Raw genomic sequence first — 17,486 nt, 5'->3', positions numbered from 1 at the left:
TGTGGGTGTCTGTGTGCGCGTCTGTATGTACCTGTATCCGTGTGTATGTGAGAGTGCGTGTGTGTGTAGGAATATCTGTGTGTGTGTAGTGCAATGGTGATCACCTGTAATGTGACATGAACCCAAGTTCCTGGTTTAGGCCCTCCCTATGGATACTGAACTTAGCTATCAGCCTCTGCTCGGCCACTTTTCTCTGCTGCCTGTCTTGAAGTCCACCTTGGAGGATGGTCACCCGAAGGTCCGAGGCTGAATGTTCTGGGACCCAACTGGGAGGGAGCCCTCCTGTCTGTTGATTGTTGTGCGGTGTCCATTCATCCATTGTCGTAGCCTTTGCTCGGTTTCCCCAATGTACCATGCCTCCGGGCATCCTTGCCTGTAATGTATTAGTGAGACAATGTTGGCTGAGTCACATGAGTACCTACCATGAACAAGGTGGGAGGTGTCCCCACGCATAATAGTGGTATCTATGTCCACAATCTGACACGTCTTGCAGCGTCCACCGTAACAGGGTTGTATGGAGTTGTCCTGAGGGCCATCCGCTTTATCCTCGATTACAACGTCTTCACTGTCCACTATGCCACCCTCCAGCCCAGCTTATTCAGCAGTAACCCTGGCAACATCTTGTCAATCTTTTCTGAGCACTTTCAAATTTCACAGCATCATTCCTATAGCGGGGATACTGGAATTGCAGAGAACTCCAAATGTGGTCTAACGTATTACTCTTGTTCCCTGAGTTCCCCAGTCTTTGTCCACAATAAGTTCGGGAGTAAAAAATGTGTTCACGGTCTTAAACATATCCTGCGGTTCCACACACCAATGGTTTCATTGATCTTTAAGGGACAGCATTGTGTCTCTTTTACACAATATATTTATACAATCACTTTTGAATTCTCCTTATCATTCTCTGCCAAGGCTATTGCATGTACACTTTCTGCAATCCTGATTTCTACCCAAAGTGTATTGCTAAAGTCCCTGTGATCCTCAGGGATTTCCTTGGTCCAGCTGGATATACCTGACATGTGCCCCCTTTTCCTTGACCAGACCCTCAATAGACAGCCAATGTTTCCGAATGCTGTCAGCATTGGCCTGCACACAAACAAGAACATGCTGGTGGTGATCGCTCAATTTATTTCACTTTTAAAATATTCTCACTTGCCAGACTTCTCTTGCCCTGCAAATAGACTCACCAACCACCTTTTGAGAGTTCCTGGCTAATATTGTCAAGATTAGTCTGGCCCCATTTTATAACTTGAACCTGTGGACCAGCCCTGTCCTTTTCCATCGCTATTTTCAAACTAATAGACTTGAGTCACTTTGGCAAAATGCTTTCCCACTCACACCTCAGTCCCTTTCCAGACCTTGTTTCCCAAGGGGAGGTCAGGCTTTGCCCCTTTCTCTTTTCAGGCCATTTACATTTTGATTGGGAGTTTTCTGGAACACAATTACCAAATTCCTCTCTTCCAAAAACTGAACACTGGCAGTCCCAATCTAGGTTTGGAAAGTTAAAAAACCCCAACATTAACCAGCCCTATTATTATGATTGATATTTGAGATCTCCTGATATGTTTGTTCCTCAGTCTGCCACAGATTATTTGGGGTCAGTAGGACAATCGTGTCAGAGTGATGACCCAATCTTATTTCTCAGTTCCACTAACATAGCGTCACTGCGTGATCCCACAGGAATATCCTCTCGAGGTACTGATGTAATGATTCATGCAATGAAAACCCCCAACCACGCGTCCTCTCTTGTCTCCCCTTCGATGCTTCCTGTAGCATCTCCACCTTGAAACAATGAGCTGCCAGTCCTGTCCCTCCATCAGCTGTGTTTCTGTACTAACTATAATATCCCAGTCCCATGTTCCAATCCATGCCTTGAGTTCATCTTCCTGAGCTGTCAGGCCCCTTGCATTGAAATAAATGCAGTTTAATCATCAGTTTCCCCCTCCCCCATTTCCTGCTATGTTCTTGCCTGCCTTGTCTGCTGAAATTGCTGTCTTTAACTTATGCACCAACCTCAATCTTCTTTCTGGCCTTATGACTGTTTAAGGTGCAACACCCTGCCAGATTAGATTATATCCTCTCAAGCAGCTGTAACAATTTGCCCCATCAGGATGTGGGTCCCCCTCCTTCTCCCAGTTCAGGTGCCTTCCCCAGCCTGTCTACCTGTGCTGACACCTTCAGACATCCAGGGACTTATCCACCAAGGTCCCTGTGTTACTCAGTTCTCCAGGAGGACCTACCCTTCATGATGTATATCCTTCGCTTATGAGACTTCCCATAGTGCATTACCTCACAGTGATCAGAAGTAAACTCCATCTGCCATTACTCAGAGTGTGTACAACTCTGAGTATGACTAACTTCATCCAGTCTCCCCAATCATCCCTACCTCTAATTGTCGAGAGAATGCACAACCCTCCCTATTGCGTTAACCTCCTCCAGTCCCTCTCATGGGCACCATCTATGTAAGCTTCTCCTGTTCCTGACTATATTTCCTCCTGTTCCAATAAACCCTTGTGAACTTTGTGACCTAGTCCAATCTCTGCAGTGCTCTGTATAATCAGCCTCACTGTGACTGGAATCTGGCTTCAATTCCAGCCTTGGCCGACTGTCTGTGTGGACTTTGCATGTGCTCCCCCCGACTGTGTGGGTTTCTTCCAGGTGCTCTGGTTTCCTGCCATAGTCCAACATTTGCACGATACATGATTGGCCATCATAAATTGACTGCAGTATTCAGGCAAGTGTGGTTTAAATGAGTTCACCATGAGGAATGCAGGGTTTATTGGACAGGGAGAGGGATGTGTCTGGTTAGGATGCTCTTTAGAGGGGTTGGTGTGGATGTGTTGGGCCGAATGGCCTGTTTCCACACTGTGGAGATTCTATTCAGGTTATTGTCCAGTCCTGTCAACCATCCCTGTCTCTTGAACCTTGCCTCATCCTCAATACTGTCCTTATATGTGTAATCTCCAACAGTTTCTAAAACATTCATTTGCGATGTAAGCTTCTCTAGTCCTTACAAAGATCGATATGACTGTCACCTCTTCCTGCTTTTAGAACCCTCTATATAACTATTGTCATTCGTTACGGCACTCTCAATCACTATTCCATCCTGAAACCCCAAAAAACATTTATATCTCTGTAAACTCATCTGGACTGTCTATACTTCCTTTTGACAGTCCTGTTCGGAGACTTTCTCTATATGAAAAAAGTCATTAAGTGTAGGAAACCCTTATTATTGTAACCTCCCTCCAGCCTTACAGCACTGAGGATCTGTAGAAACTCTTTTCAAACCGACAGCCATCTCTGTGTCTGTAATCTCCTCCACTCCCCATAATACATTCTCTCTGAGCTCCTCTGTCGTCCACTAAACACTCCCGAACACTGTCTGTATCAGTGTAACCTTCTCCAAAAGCACAACCTTCCCTATCTGTGTAAATCCCTACAACAGTCCCATTCTCTCTAAGCTCCGTCTAACAATACAATCCTCCATGTCTGTGTAACCTTCTGCATGCATTTTTGCTCCAGTCTCTTCAACTGTCCCTGTCACTGTAATCTCTTCCGGACCCGAAAGCTCTCCCTCTCTTTAACATTCTCAGGCCACAAATTCCTCACTATCTGTGACCTACTCCTGTTGGAGAACCCTCCCTCTGTGAACTGCTCCAACTCTTCAACTCTCCATAATCTCCTGCAGTCTTCCAGCCCTCCCTCTCTACCAAGCCTCTTCCAGTCCCTAAAACGCTATCAGTCTGTGGAGACTCTAACACCATCCCAATCTGTGTTATCCTCTCAGGTCCCTGCAACACTCCCGATCTGTAGATCCCTCTCCAATGCCTGTGCATCTCCCGATCCTGTTCCTACAAGACTCATTAACAATGTAACATCCTCCCATGACTATCACCCACCCTGTCAATGTAAGCTCCTCCTGCATCTCTAAACATTTACTCGTCTCCATAACCTTCTGAAGCTCTTATACCCCCATCTGTGTAAACATCACTCTCCACTCGCACCCTCCCTACCGCAGGAACATCCTTCTGTTTGTGCTATGCTCCCTTATCTGTGAAACTGTCTCCAACTAATCTTGCTACCCAATCTCTCAAAAAAAGAATCCAGATTCCACAGCCTCCATGTCTAAATAATCCCCAGAACCTAAGCCTTCCTATATCTATAAACATCTTCAGTCACGATGACCCTCCATATCGCTGTTTGTTCCGCCAGATGATACAAACCTCTTTATCTCTGTAATCTGCTCAGCTCCCTAAAACAGTCCCTGTCTGTGTAATCCAGCCCTGTCCGACAAACATCCTTATCCCTGTAAACCTCTCTATCCCTCCCAGCATTCCCAACTCCATGAGCCCATCAGCCCTACAGCTCACCACAGTTCTGTAACTTCCTGTGGGTCTATGGTCCTCCCACCCTGTGAAACCACCTCCGGTCCCCACGTCCCTCCCAGTCTGGGTGCTCTGCTCCAGATCAGACCATTGCTGTCACTGTAAACATCTACACTCCTGAAAACTCTTCCTATTTGTGTAACCTCGTTCAGACCCCATACTCCCCAGCGTCCTGAATCCTCTTCCTGCCATTGCAACCAAAACCACATGTTTCTGTAATATCCACCAGTGCTTAAACCTCCCCGACTCAATAACCTTTTGCAGTCCTAACAAAGCACCTAAACTGTGAAACCTCTCATTTCCCTACAATCCTCCCACCCTCCCTCCTCAAATGCCATCATCACCATGAAACCTCACAATTACTGAAGCCTCCTTTTGGCACTGCAACCCTCCTAATGTCTGCAAAATCCTCCTGTCCTGATATCCCTCCCTGACTCTGTAATCCCTACCACCCTCCAGTACCCTTCTGGGGAACATGGCAGAGGAGAGAAGATTTGTAGCGTCTGGACCATATTACGGAGGTAGAATTCTGGAAATGACAGATTTGGTCTAATGTCTGTGGTGTGCAGATTATTGGCGAGGACTCTAAAGAAAGGATTTATGACTACTTGAAAAAACCATAGTTAAATTAGAGACAGCATGGGTTTGTGAGGGGCAGGTCATGCCTCACAAACCTTATTGAATTCTTTAAGAATATGACAGAATACGTTGATGGCTCATTCAGGAAAGAAGGATGATTGGGATAAAGGGAAATCTGTCTGTCTGGATACAGAATTGGATGGCCCAGTGAAGACAGAGTATGGCGGCAGATGGACAGTACTGAGCCTGGAGCTCAGTGACCAGTGGTATTCTGTAACAATCGGCTCTGGGACTCTGCTCTTTGTGATTTTTGTAAATGGCTTGGATGTGGAGGTTGGAGAGTGGGTTAGTAAGTTTGCCAATAACGTGAAGGTTGATGGAGTGGTGGGGAATGTGGAGGGCTGTTGGAGGTTGCAATGGGACTTTGACAGGACGCAGAGCTGGGCTGGAAGTGACAGATGGAGTTCAATCTGGAAAAGTGTGAAGTGATTCATTCTGGAAGGTCGAACCTGAATATAGAATACAGCGTTAAAACGCAAAATACTTGGCATTGTGGAGGAACAGAGAGATCATGGCGTCCATGTCCATAGATCCCTCAAAGTTGCCACGCAAGTTGATAGGGTTGTTAAAAAGGCATAGGTTGTGTTGGCTTTTCTTCGAAGGGGATTAACTGTTAGAGATTTGAGGTTTTCCTGCATCTTTATAGCGTCCTGGTGAGACCACACTTGGAATATTGTGTTCGGTTCTGGTCCCCTGTTTACAGGAAGGCTGTGCATATTTTAGAGAGTGTACACAGGAGATTTACCAAGATGCTGCCTGTAATGGAGGGCAGTTCTTACAGAGAAAGGTTGAGGGAGCTAAGGCTTTTTTCATTGGACTGAAGAAGGGGGTGGGGCGACTTTGTGGAGGTGAACAAGATGACAAGAGGCACAGAGAGAGTGAATAGTCAGAGACGTTTCCTCCGATGGCATAAATGGTTATTACAAGGTGGCGTAATTTTAAGGTGAATGGAGGATGGATAAGAGGATAGAGAATGGTAGGTGGTTGGATGGACTGCCAATGGTGGTGGTAAAATTAGACACATTCGGGACATTTAATAGACTCTTGGACAGATACATGGATAATAGTAAAATGAAGAATATATAGGTTAGTTTGATCTTACAGTCGGATAAAAGGTTGGCATGAAATCATGGCCGAAGGGTCTTGGGCTGAACTGTTCTGTGTTCTGTGTTCTTTCTGGTAAACTGGGTAATAAGCTCAGATCAGTGTAAAAGGATATGGCATTCAGGAGGAGCTAGTGAACTGGATACAAAATTTGCTTGATGGTAGGAGACAGAGGGTGGTAGGAGACATGTTGTTTTTCTGACTGGAGGCATGTCACCAGCGTTGGAGTGGGTCCCCTGTTGTTTGTCATTTGGATAAATGGTTTGGATGCGAATATTGGTTTCCTGGTAAGTAATTGTTTTGTGTGTCATTGAAATTGGTGGTAAAGTGGATAGTGGAGAAGTTTATCTATGATACAACAGGATGGACAGTACTACTGGGATAGTGGGCTGAAGAATAGCAGATGGAGTTTAATTAGATAAAGGTGGGGTGTTCCATTTTGGTGAAACAAACCAGGGTGGGACTTGTACAATTAATGTTCGGGCCCTGGGCAGTGTTGTCAGTTAGAGACCCGGGGATGCAGGTACACAGTTCTTTGAATGTGGTGTCACAGGTAGACAGACTGGTGAAGCAGGCGTTTGGGATGGTTACCTTCATTCGGGAGAGCATTAAGAGTAAGAGTTGGGATGTCATGTTGTATCTGTAAAAGATATTGGTGGAGCCACCATAAAAACATTGTTTATCAGGAGGAAGAACTCCTCTAGTCACTTACTTCCTTTAAGGAAGAGCATTAAATATTCTAACCTAGTCTGGCCAACATGTGACTCCAGACCCACAGCAATATGGCTGACTCTGAGCTACCCTCTGGGTAATTAGCAGTTGGATCAAAGAATGTTAGTTCAGGCAGTGACACCCACATCCCATGAATGAATAAATAAAAATACATATGTCCCTCCCTACCTCTGCAAACACTTCCAGCTGCAGCAATCCGTACTGGCTTTGTAACACCCTGACCACTCCCTGGACCACTCCCTGTAACACTCTCACCACCTCCAGCACCTTCACCTCTCCCTGTTCCTATCGTGTCAATAAACCCAGACCATGGTCCCCCTTCCCACAGCCCACCTCCTGCTAGCAGACCCTTTGCAAACAATTTAACATTTACTCCTAAAACACTCTCTCACTTCAGGATTTTAAGTACTTTTTGGTGATCTTCTCAGCCTCATAATCTAGTATGATCCCTTATGTCCTGAGTGCGGGACTAGTGGGGATTTCTTGCTGAGGTTTTTACTGTTTAAGTGGAATGTCCTTCTGTTGAGTGTTTTACACTGTTCCTTCAAATATATTCTGCTGTCCATTTACAGGCACATGTTTCAGTCAGTTTAGCCTGCTTACCTCGGTCAGTTCTCCTCTCGCAAACATGTCATTGACTATTTTTGTTTCTAGTTGTAGCTTGTCCTTTCTGTGATTCGCTTTAAAATTATATTTTTTTAAACTGCACTTTATCACAATTTCCCGAAGGATCTCTGCAGGTGACATTACTCATTCACTAAGTTTCATTACACAGTCGTTCTGCGATAGTTATGTCCCTGAACAGTTGCACAATGTGCTTTTCAAAGAAACACTGAAAAAAAATTAACCGAACTCCTTTTCCAATATCAATGTTGACCGTGTGTTGTCCCAGATTATACAAATATTGAAGTTTTCCGAAATAATCACAATGCCCTTATTAAAAAAATTCCAATGAGTTCCTGGTTAATGCAGTGATGAGCAATGGAATACTGTTCGGTGGCTAAAACTGTTCTACTGCTTGTTTCCTTGGCAAGTAGTAGCCAGAATTTACATTCAGACTGACTCTACTTCATGATCTGCAGCCAAATGCTTCCTCTGTAATGCCTTTGGTATCCATTATTGTTAGCTTTACCCATGTTGACCGAGTTTCTGCAAGTTTGTGAACTATTGAATATTCCTGTTCACCTTTTGTTCGTCCTGTCACCACGTATCTCTGGTGTTTAAATCTCTTTAACCTCTGTGTCACAAATCCATCCACCTTAATGAAGAGACTTTGTCCATTCCAAAAAATACGTAATTTATTCTTTCCCACAATTTCCTGTCACAAATCGATTCGCTGATGTATAGTTTTAGTTAAACTCTGTCCCATCCTGTTCCTTTCTACTTGTTTACGGCCACATTCCCATGCTGTTCTAATGCGTCAACTTTTCTCTTTGGATCTGGAAAGCTCCTTTCATCTGAACCCTGTCCCTGCGTCCTCTCTGTCAGTTTAAAGTCCTGTCCATAAACCTACCGACATGATTGGCCAGGACACTGGCCCCAGCACAGTTTCAGTGGGACCATCGGAATGGATTTTTTAAAAAAGTCAAGTATGGGAAATGGATGTCTCTGGCTAACCAGCCTTTCTTGCCCAGCCCTAGCTGCCGTTCAGCTGAGTAACTTGCTCGGCCATTTCAGAGGGTAATTGAGAGGCAAACGTTTGCTGTGGGGATGTCATGCAGACCACGTGAGGATGGGCAGATGTCCTTCTTGAAAGGCGAAGTATTTGGATCTATTGTACATCTGTTATGGTATTTTTAGATTGTCAATTACTATTTTTAAAATAATTTATTTCAGATCCCACCATTTCAGATGGTGGGGTTTAAACCTTCCTCCCCCGAACATTAGCTGAGGTTTTGGATACATGCTCTAGCAATAACACCACTCGACCTTCACCTCGCCTGCTCACAGGCTACTCATCCCTGAACACTGATACCAGTGCATCATGGAGCTAAACCTGCTTTTCCTTCATGATTGTTTGATCCTGATACCTTCCTGCACTCTGGTGATATCACTTAGTATCTCTCCATGTGGTATCCCTCATTGTGTCGGTCCAATTTCTGCCTCTGTCAGTGTCTCTCACTCTTACAGATCTACTCCAGATCCTGAGCCAACAGAATTCTCCACTCCACAGAGACACAACAGCACAGGCCAGGAATGGAGACTGGGATTTTCCAGATCTCTGGGGGACTCCCTGCCATTCTCTATGTGTAATCCTCACTACATCAGTCTAATTTCCCATTCTGCCTATTTTTCTATCTCCTGCAGGTAATCAGGAAAAATAGACTTCCCAACTACTGGGTATCTTGTTCATCACCACATTGAAGATGGGTGGTCAGCCACAGAGACAAAGGGCAGGGAGATCTGGAACCTTGAATAAATCCTGCAGTGAGGTAACATCACTCACAGTGAACAGAGCAGAGAGCAACGAGAGGGTTCCAAACATCGGCTAACAAGACATGACTTAGATACAGTGTTGGAGGGGGAGCACAGTACAGATACACCCCAAGACAATCACCACCCCTACTGTAAGTTTTGTTGAACTGAGACAGCATCGGGAGTGTCACAGATATCTATCCAGGCCTGTGATGTCTTAGTGAACATCAGTATAACAGAGGGGAAGGCAGGCTTCCCATGAGTGGGTGGGAATGCTGCCTGGGATCTTTCTGTTCTGTGTTCTCTCTCCAACACTGTACATTTACAATGTCTCATGGACCAGTCTCTTCAATAATTTTTAACTCCTATAACATTTCCTGTCCCTGTAACCTCGACCCTTCCTGATAGTCCCTCCACAGATTTGAAATATACTGCATTCTAGATTACCATATCCATCGCTGTAACTTGCTTCAATGCCTAAACATGCCTTATCTCAGTAGTCTCCTCCTCCAATAACTGGAGAAAGAACCATGCAGATCAGAAGTGGTTCCTTTGATCCAACTAGTCCATGCTGACCACAGTTCCTGAAGGATTTGCATTTGCCTGCGTTTGGTCCCTATCCCGTCAAACCTTCTCCTCTCCATTTACCTGCCCAAATGTCTTTTCCGTGATGGAATTGTACTTTTCTCTACCACTACAGCAGCAGCTCATTCAATATGTGCACAATTCTCTGTGTAAAAATGTTCTCCTCTGGTCGTTTTTAAGTATTTCCTCTCCCAACTCATATTTATGGCCTCTAGTTATGGATTCCCCTACCCTGGGGTAGAGACCTTCACCATTCACCCTAAGTATATCCCTCATGTTTTTATAAACCTTTATACGGTCACCCCTAAGCCAGCTACACCCAATGAGAATATGAAGGCTAATGATACAAATCTCTGCCACATTCCCCACTGCCACTTTGCCACAATGTTCTGGAATACACTTGTTCAGGACCTAGGGCTTTCTCTACCTTTGTGTTCTAAGACCTCCATCACCACCTCTTCAGTAATGGGGACTCTTTTCAACACATCACTGTTTCTTTCTTTTGTTTCCTAGTTTTTGTCCAGTACTTTCTGACATGAAATATTCATTTCAGGTCGCGGCCATCTCCTGTGTTTCCAGGCATAGATTGCCTCATTGATCTTTGAGGGGCCTTATTGTCTCTCTAGTAGTTTTTTTGTACTTGTATGCTGTAGAATCTTTTTTGTATTCTCCTTAACCTTATCTGCCAAATCTATCTAATTTCACCCATGTTGCTTTCCAGCTTATCCAGCCTCTCTGTTTCTGTCAAACCCTGCAGTATCAGTAACATCTTCATCAATCTTCGCTCCATTTGCAGATTCTGAATATGCTTCCTAAAGCAGGAGGATCAGAATTCGATACAGTACTCCAGCTGGAGACCCTGCAATGTCTGATATAGCCGTATCATGATGGACCAACTCATGTCCTCAATGCTCTGACCCATGAGGGCTAGTCTGCCTAATCTGCTTTTCTCCTTCCTGTCGTGGGCGGCATGGTGGCACAGTGGTTAGGACTGCAGCCTCATAGCGCCAGAGACCCGGGCTCAATTCCCGCCTCAGGCGACTCTCTGTGTGGAGTTTGCACATTCTCCCCGTGTCTGCGTGGGTTTTCTCTGGGTGCTCCGGTTTCCTCCCACAATCCAAAAATGTGCAGGTCAGGTGAATTGGCCATGCTAAATTGCCCGTAGTGTTAGGCGAAGGAGTAAATGTGGGGGAGTGGGTCTGGGTGGGTTGCGCTTCGGTGGGTTGGTGTGGACTTGTTGGGCCGAAGGGCCTGTTTCCACACTGTAATCTAATCTAATAGTCTAAAAAAAACCTGTGATGACACTTCCAAGGAACAATGTAAATGCAGCCCTTGGTCTCTCTCCGTTCGACTACACAGTCCAGAGCTCTGCTATTAATTGTATTCGTCGTCTCTGGTTTGTCTTAACAAAATCAAATACCTGAATTCAGCTCCATCTTTTATTTCTTAACCCACTTGCTCAATTGGTTAAGATCACCTTTGATAATTGTGTTCACTGCCCACTATAACTCTTATTTTACTATCCACAAACTTACTAACAATAATTCATATATTCTTGTTTATGTCAATAATACACATGCGTGACCCCAGCACCAATCCTTATGGCACACCACTTGTCAGAGGCCCCCCAGTCTGCACAACAACCCTCTCCCACCATCCTCTGTCTCCTACTGTCAAGCCCATTTTGTGTCTGTTTGTCTCGTTAGCCCTGATCCCATGTGATCTAACCTTACTAACCAGTGCACCACGCTAAACCCTGTCTAAGGCCTTGCTGAAGTCAGGATAGACAACGTCTACTGCTCTGCCTTCTTCCATCTCCTTGGTCACCTCTTCAACAAACTCTATCAAGTTTGAGAGACATGACTTTGTATGCACAAAGCTATGCTGACTATCCCTAATCAATCGTTGCCTTTCCAAATGCATGTAAGTCCTGTCCCGTGGAATTGCTTCCGACGACATTGGCACGACTGACATCAAGCTAATTGGCGTTTATGTCCCCAGCTTTCGGTCGCAGCCATTCCTAAATACTGGCACAACATTAGGCAACCTCCAGTCTCCCAGCTCACCACCCGTGGCTGTCAGTGATAGAACAATCGTTGTCTGTTTCTTCCCTAACTTACCTCAAATTCCTGGGATATACTTGATTAGTTCCTAGGGAGTTGTCTAATTTTAATGTGTTTGAAAACCTTCACCACCTCCTGTTCTCCAATGTGGACTCTTTTGAAAGCATCACTGTTTATTTCCCTGCTTTCCAGTGTGTTTTCCACAGTAAGTTCTGTCGCGAAGTGTTTGTTTCGGATCACACCCATTTCCTGTGGGTTCACACACTGATGGCTTCATTAATCTTTAAGGGGTCACATTCTGTCCCGAGTTATTCTTCTGTTGTTAATATACTAGTAGAATCTCTCTGGATTTTCCTGAACCTTTTCTGCCAAAGCCCTGTCATTCCCCTTTACGCCCTCATGGTTTCCATCTTTAGAGTAATACTACATCCACAATGTTCTTCAAGGGATTGACTTAATCCAGCTGGCTGTATATGACATGTGTCCCCTTCTGTCTTGACCAAAACCTCAATATCGCCAGTCATCCAATTTTTCCCACTTGAGTCAGCATGGTCCTTGACACTAACAGGAATATGCTGGCCCTGAAATCTTAATTTATCTCTCTTTTGAAAGAATCCCACTTGCCCGACGTTCCTTTACTAGCAAACAGCCTCCACAAATCAACTTTTGGACAGTCTTGCCTAATACCTTTTGGACTGGGGCAAGGCCAGTTTTGATCTTTAACTTGTGGACCAAGCCTGTCCTTTTCCATCGCTATTTTCAAACTAATAGAATTGTGGTAACTTTGCAAAAGTGCTTCCCCACAAACACTTCAGCCCCTTTTACTACTTTGTTTCCCAAGGGGAGGTCAGGTTTTATCCCTTTCTCCAGTCGGGCCAGTTACATACTGATTGAGAGAGTTTTCTTGAACACACTGAACAAATCCCTCCCATCCCAGCTGTGAACACTGTGGCAGTCCCAGTCTAGGTTTGGAAAGTTAAAATCCCCGACCATTACATCCCGATCCTTCTTACAGATATCTGAGATCTCCAACATATTTGCTGCTCAATTTCCCGCTGACTACTGCGGGCCCGTAATACCGTCATATCAAACTGACTATTCATTCTTATTTCTCAGTTCCACTAACATAGCTTCAGTGGGCGATCCTCAGGAATATCCTCTCTGTGCTGCAGTGATGTTTTCACTGATCCACTCCCCCTACTCTCTTGTCTCCCCTTCTATCCTTCCTGTTGAATCTGTCCTCTGGAACAATGATCTGTGAGTCCTGTCCGTCCCTTAGCTGTGTTTCTGTAATTCCTGTGATTTCCCAGTCCCATGTTCCCATCTATGCCGTGCGTTCATCTGCCTGACCTGTCAGGCATTTTACATCAAAATAAATGCAGCTTAATTCATCAGTTTTCCCTCATTGCCTGCTGTGCTCTTACCTGGTTATCAATTGAAATTACTCTGTTGAAACTCTGTCCCAGCCTCAACCTTCAGACTGCAGCCTGAGACCATCCCCCTCACTGTGGACAACGGCCTCACATTTCACGTCTTTTGTAAACCTACTAACGAAAACTTCTGCTTTCACATCTGAGTGATTAATGCCCCTCATATGTTCCTCCCCATCTCTGTGATATTCTTCAGTTACTGCATTTCTCATTCTTTATCTCCAGAGCTTCCAATCCCCCTGATCGCTGTAAGGATATTGATCCCTTGCAGCATGTTTAACACCAGTAGCAGCCTCCAACTCCTCAAAGCATCCTGTCCCTGTAACCTCCTCAAATACTACAGCTCACTGTCTTTGTAATATCTTCCATAATCTGCAATCCTGTTGATTTCTGTAACCTCCTCCAGAACAGCACTCCACATCTCTGTGTAACTGATAGGAATGCTGCAAACCTGCCTTCACAGTCCTCACAAGTTCTCTGAGCTCCTTCAGACCTACAACCCTCAGTATCTCTGGCTCCTCCAATCCCTACACTTCTCCCTGGCTGTGTGAACTGATCCAGACCCTTCAACCCTCTCTATCTCCCTCTCTCCTGCAACTCCAACTTTTGTCCATGTCAGTGTAGCTCCCAGCACCAACAATCCTCCCGGGCTCGATAAACTGCAGCTCCAACTACCACTCCAACTGTCTAATATCCAGTGCCTACAATCCTCCCTTTCTCCTAAAACTTCTGTAGCTCCAACTACCACCAATCTCTATTTAATCTCCAGTCCCGACAACCCTCCCAATCTCTGTATTTCCTGAAGCTCCAACGACCACCCATATCTGTGTAATCTCTAGTCCCTATATTCCTCACTATCGCTCTAACTCCTTCAGGACTGATAACCCTGTAAATCTCCTTGACATCTTTCAGCCCAAAAACCTATCTGATTTCTAACCACCAACAGTGATCTCAAACCACCTGAACGCTAACATCCTCCAGTCTCTACAACCCAGCTTTTCTCTGTTAGCTTCTCTGGTATCTGTATTCCCCTTTATCTCCAGTTACAGATCCTTGCTCAGGGAAACAATGTCTCTGTACCGAATCTGTAAGAACACAAGAATCTTCGGTGTATCAATAAATTTGCCTCATTTTCTAAATTTTCACGACTGCAAGTTCAACCTTCTCCACCTCTTCTCATAAATATCCCTCCATTTTGAAGAACAACCTAGTGAACCTTCTCTGGGCTGCCTCCAATGCAAGGACATTTTCCCTCCAGGTAGGGGACCAAACTTGTTCACAGTATTCTCAGTGTGGGCAGGCTGGAGTCCTCTATATTTATTACAAGCCTTCCGTATTTTTATTCTCCATTCCCTTTGAAATCAATGCCAGCATTCCTTTTGCCTTCTCTGTGTCCTGCTGGCCCTGTATGCCACCTTTCTGAGATTTATACACAATGATTCTCAAGTTACTCTGTGATGTAGCTTTCTGGAGTTGATCTGAAACCAAGTGGTGACAGCGATAATCAGGAAAGTGCTGGAATGTATGGTAAACAATATGCCAGAAATGATAACTACACACTTGGAAACCTACGGAAAAAGGGCAGTCCATCAGACCATCATGTATAGGAGCAGAATTAGGCCATTCGGTCCATCGGGTCTATTCCACTATTTGCTTATGGCTGAATTGTTTCTCAACCCCAATCGCTCACTTACTCCGGGTAACACTTGATCTCTTTATTCATCAAGAACCTAGCTATCTCTGAGTTAGATACACTGAATCACTTAGCATCCACAGCCCCATGATGCAGTGAGTTCCACTGATCCATCACCTACTGGCTGAATAAATTCCTCCACATCTCTATTCTGAAGGGCCGTCCCTTCACTCTGAAGCTGTGCCCTTGTCCCCTAGTCTCTCTTCCTCGTGGAAACATCTTGCCCCCGTCCACTCCATCCAGGCCCCTCAGTATTCTGTAAGTTTGAACAAGGTTCTACGCCGCCGCCGCCTAAACTGCATCAAGTGCAGACCCAGAGACTTCACCTGCTCCTCATATGACACAAAATTCATCGCTGGGATCTTTCTTGGAAACCCATTTCTCATACCCCTTCACATTCTTTGTCCAGACTCTTAATGTATAATGAGCAGAGTGTCATCCCAAAACTGACCCCTGCGGTACTCCCCCCATCACCAGTTCCCATCGTGAAAACTTGCCCTTTCTTCAACTCTCTGCCTTGTGCCAATCAGACAAATCCTCTATCCATGTTCTGCATGTTGTTCTGAAACGGAAATGTCATTTCACACCCACTGCTGGATTTATTTTTCTGTCTGGTTGTAAACAGCAGAGTTTCTCCATTACCTTCCCATCTGTAATTCCCTGGAGAAGGTGGTGGGGAGCTGCCTTCCTGACCCATTGCAGTCCTTTGGGTGTAGGGACAGACACAGTGCTGGGAGGATGGAGCATGGCTTGGAGGGCACCTTGGAAATGTTGGTGTTTCCGTGCACCCGGAGCTCCTGTCCTTCCAGGGTATAGTGGTTCCGGGTTTGTGAAGTACTGTTGAAAGGGCCTGCCTGAGTGACCTCAGTGCTGCTTGTAGATCTTTTAATACGTCATTCATTAATGAACATGAGCTCTGTTGGCTGAGCCAGCATTTATTGGTGATATGGAGTTGTCCCTGAGAAGGTGGTGGTGAGCTGCCTTCTTGAGCCACTGCACCAGCCGTTGGAACTGTTGTTATCTGTGTCCCATTCAGCAGGTGCTTGTCCTCATGTCTGCAACTGCATACAGACAATGCAGCTCTCCCTTTCATATCCTATATACTCCCCGCCATATAAATCTGACAGTTCCTCGCAATATCTCACCTTCTCCATTCCCATCTGTGCTAGAGATCACTGAAATTCATTTATTCTTGTTTAAACTTCTGATCACCCAAAATCTCTCCCTTTTAAAATGTGTAACCCTTTCAGCTGCTGTAACTCTCCATATAAATGTAATCAATGATAGCACAGGTTCCCTTCCTAAATCTCTGTAATTACAATGGTTGCATGTGCTAAATTGGCAATTTTCTTCCTCCTTATACATCTCAGGACTTCCAGCCCCTATAATCCCAATATTTGGAATGCTCCCATTCTCTGCACCTCCTCATGTCCTGAGGGTCCTTGAACACCACCAGTGCTCCAAAAGTTTATATTACCCCCAAGTTACTGCAAGTCTTCTAACTCTGTAATATCCAACAGTCTCCAGTACCATACGCCACTTTCTGGCTATCAATTTGCATTTGTTGAAGAATACACATCTCTGTAATCAACTCAGAAAAAGCCCTTTAGACTGTACAAAGCTCCGTCATGAATAAGCCACTATCTCTCTGTGTCCTTTGCCTTCATCAGTATATGCAACTCTCGTGTATCTTCTAGCAAACTTCTTCAGATGCTGCAGATCAGCCTAGCTCCCTAGATAACCTGTTCCATTCCATATGGCTCGCTCAATCACTGTGACACCCTCTGCTCTGTCTAATTCTCCTCTTTTCCACTGTTTTCCAGGCACAACAGTAATTCTGTAAGGCAGCAGTGCGGAATGGGACGTTATAAATCTCAGCTGAGGCTTGAGGCCTGCCATTACCTGGGAGTCACAAGGACAGAGAACCTGAGAGAGTGCGGGAGAATATTAATCAGTAGCGAGGGTCGGGACCGACTGGGACTTGGAGTAGGAGAAAAAGCAGAGCAGGAGGCTTGAAACCAGCACTGAGGCACAGAGGGAGTGACCATATGAGGGAGCAACTTGGAGCAGGAGCTTGAGTCTAACATACCTGGGAGTTACAGAGGCAGCAAAGCAGGAGGATATAAATCAGCACTGAGGATTAAGGCTGAGTCACACCTGGTAGTCACAGCGACAGTGACCCTATGAGGGAGCAGAGTGGAGTGGGTGCTGGAGGATTACACGGACCTGGGAGTCACAGAGACGGTGACCCTGTGAGGGGGCAGAGTGGAGTAGGAGCTTGAGGATTACACGTAAGTAGGGGTTGCATAGACAGTGCCCCTGTGAGGGAGCAGTTTGGTGTCGGAACTGGAGAATTACACATCCCTGGCAGTCACAGAGACGGTGACACTGTGAGGGAGCAGGGTGGAGTGGGAGCTGGAGGAATACACGTACCTGGGAG

This window comes from Chiloscyllium punctatum, chromosome 50 (assembly GCF_047496795.1).
Source record: "Chiloscyllium punctatum isolate Juve2018m chromosome 50, sChiPun1.3, whole genome shotgun sequence".
Taxonomy (NCBI): domain Eukaryota; kingdom Metazoa; phylum Chordata; class Chondrichthyes; order Orectolobiformes; family Hemiscylliidae; genus Chiloscyllium; species Chiloscyllium punctatum.
The sequence above is the reverse complement of the archived record's forward strand: the minus strand, read 5'-3'. Positions refer to the sequence as shown.